The 5,254-nt window shown below is 38.2% G+C and overlaps 1 pseudogene; it reads right to left on the reverse strand.

The window, feature by feature from the left end:
* Positions 1-3,397: 3,397 nt before the first annotated feature.
* Positions 3,398-4,999, reverse strand: LOC128034885 (uncharacterized; annotated as a pseudogene).
* Between the last annotated feature and the right edge of the window lie 255 nt (positions 5,000-5,254).

Here is a 5,254-nt window from a genome sequence, read left to right on the forward strand (position 1 = left end):
AGACAAGGCTTGGTGGCTTAAATCTGCTTCCCACTATCTTGGAAAGATAAGATTTTCCGTCTTCAATCTTCTCCACTACTGCTTAGGGAGATAAGATCTACAATCTTCAACCTACTCCGCTGCTGCTCATGGAGACAAGGCTTGATGGCTTAAATCTGCTTCCCACTGTCTTGGAAAGATAAGATTTGTCATCTTTGATCTGCTCCACTCATCGCTTAGGGAGATAAGATCTACAATCTTCACCTACTCATTTCTGCTCAGGAGACAAGGCTTGGTGGCTTAAATCGCTTCCCACTATCTTGGAAAGATAAGATTTGTCATCTTTGATCCGCTCCACTCTCGCTTAGGAGATAAGATCTACAATCTTCACCTACTCACTGCTGCTCAGGGAGACAAGGCTTGGTGGCTTAAATCTGCTTCCCACTATCTTGGAAAGATAAGATTTTCCGTCTTCAATCTTCTCCACTACTGCTTAGGGAGATAAGATCTACAATCTTCAACCTACTCCGCTGCTGCTCAGGGAGACAAGGCTTGGTGGCTTAAATCTGCTTCTCACTATCTTGGAAAGATAAGATTTGCCGTCTTCAATCTACTCCACTACTGCTTAGGGAGATAAGATCTATGATCCTCAACCTACTCCGCTGTTGCTTAGGGAGACAAGGCTTAGTGTTTCACCGGTTTGTTCTCTGGGGAACATGACCTGTATAATTCATTTTATGAACCTAATTATGCCTAGTGATTAGGATGTCATGATCAGAATGAGTCAAATGCTCCTAACTAAGTATGTATGAATGATGTTTGCATGAATGCAAAATGTCATTTTTTTCATTTTTTTTATATAACGATCTTTCTTTATCGCTTAAGTTATCATTGCTCGACATTTATTAAGGTTTTATCACTGACACACTATAACGCCTTCGCTCAGCTGACGTCTTTATTTAGTCAGATTGCCCTCACTGTAAACCTCAAAGTTCAATCCACTAGGACGCAAAATTTGTACCATCATTCTCCCACTGTAACCCGAGGGTGGGTATATATAGCTTTTTCTCAATCCACTCCTATCACAATTCAAGGATACAGGATCTAAACCTTTCTGGTCTCTTATACCATTCCCAGGGTGTCGTACCAAAGGCTCATGCGCAAATGAAAGCTCTCTTCCTCGAGGTAGCCTCTTTCTATTACTTGGTGATCATTACTTGCTTGTTGATTTAAGCTTTCTCATCAACACGAGATCTTATCATTTGGTTCAACCAATGTTTTTGACAACAAAATCCAAAGAGAAAGTCCTAGTTTAGACTCTTCCTTTTTAGATTTCCAACCTTTAACCTGGTGCGTTCTAAATAATAGTCATGTTTCGAGCTCCTGTATTATTTAGAAACTAATAGAGTAATATGTAAAACTTCCATTGTGAAAGTTTTATTAGTCCATTAATCATTATCCCAATGCAACATGCTTGCGAAAAAGGTCATAATAATGGATAAGAATAAAGTTAGTTCTGAGCATAGCTCGAAAGGAATAAATTATCAAAAATAGTAAAGAAGTATAAAGAAAATGATTGGGAATGCGTATCTTGGAAAAGAATGAATTATTCCAAGAACAACAAATTCAAAATAAATAGTATGGAGACGAGGTGCCCTAGATATCGCAGCTTGAACTTCTCTGTACAAACTTCCTGAAGACCATTCTGAGTTTGACATGTATTTAGGAGATCTACATTACTCTGACAATGCCTCAAGATGTCGCATACCCTTTCCTGCTGACAAAGGCATAGCAAGATCACAGCATGCCCCATTCTAATCAACATTTGAGCTGATCTAATTACCTCATGCCCATTCTGATCAATATTTGAGCCGCCCTTTTTGGGTTTTCAACTCAAATCCCCTTTTGTCTAAGGTGCCCTTTGCGGGTTTTCACCTTAGCCTCTCCATTTTACTTTTTCATTTTTCATTTTTCACTTTTTTATTTTTTCATTTCGTCATTTTTTTCGACTCAAAGTGCCCTTTACGGGTTTCTTACCTTGGTCATATCTTTCCTTAAGCGGAGTATTTCCTTACTGAATCTGAGTTTACAGGACTTTTCAGGTTTATCATCGCTCAAAATCAAAGCTCATTTGAAAAACAAACCTTCTCTATAACATAAGGTTCTTCCCAATCCGTTTCCCTCCAAAATATATTTTTGTAGAGGGAGGATCTTCAACATTAGGTCACCCTCGTGGAATTCTCTGGGCTGAACCTTTTGTTAGCTCACATTATCTTCTTCTGGCGCATTTGACCATGATGGATAACTTTGAATATTCCTCTTCAATCAGAATTGGATCCAAAAACTCAGAGAGAAAGAATCTTGTCTTCAATAGGCAAAAACCGCGATAAGCCCAAGAGAAAGGCAAAGCCCCGACAGAGACAAGCCCTTATCATCCCTTTCGATCAGAATCAATGTCATTTCAGATAAGGTTTTTCACATAAAAATCTTCCATTTTCATTTTGTATGCGAAAGATCTTCTTCAGTATCAAGTTTCTCTCATAGAGCCTTTTGGGACGAAATTTAACTATGATGAAAAAACTTTAGATCTTCATTTTCAATACAAAGAAATGGCAACTTGACTTTAACGGGAAAAACTATGATAAGCCAAAAAAGAAAGCATTGCCCCAACAAAGAATTCTAACTGCATTGTTCGTGTTGTTTATCTTGAACATACTGCAAATTTTTGATGTCGTACTGCTGTTCAGATTACAATGACAATGCTTAACCTAGGCATATCCTGGTATGGCTATGTGAGGACATCTTTGAACTCTTGAGGTAACTCAACAAGGTCTTGTTTTGTTTCTCTGGTTATGTACATTCCTTTAAGGTCACAATCTCCACTGTCTTCTCAGGAAGTAAAATTTCCTTCATGTTCTACCATCCTCAACAAGTCCGGAGATAGGCTACAATCTATGTCATTTTCAAAGTCATGAGATCTCCCTAAACACATGCCTCGCTCAAAAAGAAAATTCTGAGTCTGTCACAGCGTCACTCACGTCATTGATATCTGAGGACCTATAGCAAGTACCAACGAATATACAAAAGAATGTATGAATTAATAAGTATTTGTACAATATAATTATGAATGAAAGAATGATGTGGAAGAGAATCCAAAAGAATGAAAGAATAATTACTCGCAAAGAATGAAACAATATTGGCTCAAAAATAAATGCAAAGATGTATTTTATTAGAATAATGATGTTCAGACATGAGCCTATTTCACAAAGGAATTCCTATCATTTTTAGGCTAAAAACAACAAGAATGTTCTGAACATTACTCTAAATAAGCACTAAAGACTACAGAGATTTCTTCCGCAATTCAATTACTTAGAACACATCTAAGTTGATAAGGGTGAATATCTAACAAGGACCCTTTTTAGTTGTCTTCATGCACGGTATTGATGTGAACGCTTCCTAACCGTTCTTCATATATTGCATTCAACCCATCATCAATGTGATTAGGTAGCAGATTTTCTGCACTGGATGAACCATCAATTTTGACAACGCCTATATTGATGAGTTTTTCAACTAGCTTTTTGAAGGCAATGCAATTCTCTACTGAGTGCCCCGTAATTCCCGCATGATAATCACATTGCGTGTTTGTATCATACCATTTAGGGTACGGAGGTTGTGGGGGTTTTGAGTAGAACGGTGCAAAAACGTGCACATCGAATAAGCTTTGATACAGCTCCTTATACGCCATCAGAATTGGTGTGAACTGGAGCTTCTCAGTACCTGGTTTCCCACCAGATTCGTGCTTTAAAGGACTCTGATGTCTGGTGGTTTCTGTCTTTGGTCGGCCCACAGTGATTGGTTTTGAGTGGCCTTTGTTATATAGGCCTACATTATCCCCCTTATTCCCCTTTCTCTTTGGGGCCTTTATAGTATCTGAGTATTCTACCTTCGCCTGTTTTATTTCTGCTGGATTATCAAGAGTAACAGGAAAATTGGATCCTAGGCCTGTCCAGTAATTCACTGGTGTTGATGTACCAGTCTGATAATGTTGGGATCTGATAGCTAAGAATGCCACTTGTGGACGCCCATCTGGCTGGACCTGGACATTTATCGGATTACCACCTAGAGAATAAGCAGGATCCTCATTATCAACCCCAAGGTGGACCACCGGTTTTTTCATTCTTCTAACTCTCCAACTAGCAATCGGTCAAACTGGCTCGTCATGATTCTCTGTAATTCTAGCATCTGATCTCTCATTTCCTGCTGAAATTTGGTCAATTGCTCCTGCATCTGTATCTGCATTCGCTCTAATTTTTCCAACTTTTGTTCCATTTCTCTAATCTTTGCTTGGATACTGTAAGGGTGTTGGTAAGTTGGTTGGTTTCCAGATTAACTGAGGAGTGATTTAAATTAATAAGTATCTTTTAATATTTTTAAATGCATATAAAGTAATGCAATGCATGAAATGAATGCAAAAAAGGCGTCAATTTTGATTCAATTCCATTTAAGAAAACTTTACTAGAAATTAAATTTCTTTACAAAAAGTGAATTACAAATAAGACATTGCCCTAGTACCTAGAACTCTAATCTTTCTAAGTAACAAAGCTAATTCTTGCCCCTGATCCGATTCTAATTCATACTTTACACTCAACATGTGAGCCTGTACTGCTAAAGTCTGTATGTGATCGGCTACTTCTCGAATCTGGACTACGGCTTCTTCCATAAGATAATCTCTGTTCCTAACTTGACTCTGAAAGTAACGGAGTTGTTCATTATTACGACTTTCATTTGCCTTTAAGTACTTGATCTGGATCTCACCGTTTTGCAGTGCCGTTTTTAGCTCTCCGATTCTTTTATTCATTTCTTCAATTTTGCTCAAGCTTGCTTTCAACTTTATTGTGGAATTTCAATTTCGATACTGCTGAAGAGATCTTTCCAACTGGGTCACCCTATCCTTTAACTCGCCATTTTCCTTTTGGCTTTCTGACAAACTCTTTTCTAAAGCCTCGTTTCGCCTCTGCATCTCTTGGAATTTCTGTTCCCCTCTATCGACTTTGTCCTTTTCTTCTCGAATTTCTGCTCGCCACTGTTCTGAAGTTTTTCCTAACCCGGCAGCTCTCATTGACAGACTCAACTTTTTATAATCTGTCTTCAGACTATCCAACTCTTCCTCAGCTTTATTTTTTTATTTTTTTTCCTTATTTTCTCGGTTTCGAGCTTCTGAACGTCTATGTCTAATCTCAAGCTCACATTTTCCTCATCCATTTGTTCTATCTTC

This window comes from Gossypium raimondii, chromosome 2, assembly GCF_025698545.1.
Source record: "Gossypium raimondii isolate GPD5lz chromosome 2, ASM2569854v1, whole genome shotgun sequence".
Classification (NCBI taxonomy): Eukaryota; Viridiplantae; Streptophyta; class Magnoliopsida; order Malvales; family Malvaceae; genus Gossypium; species Gossypium raimondii.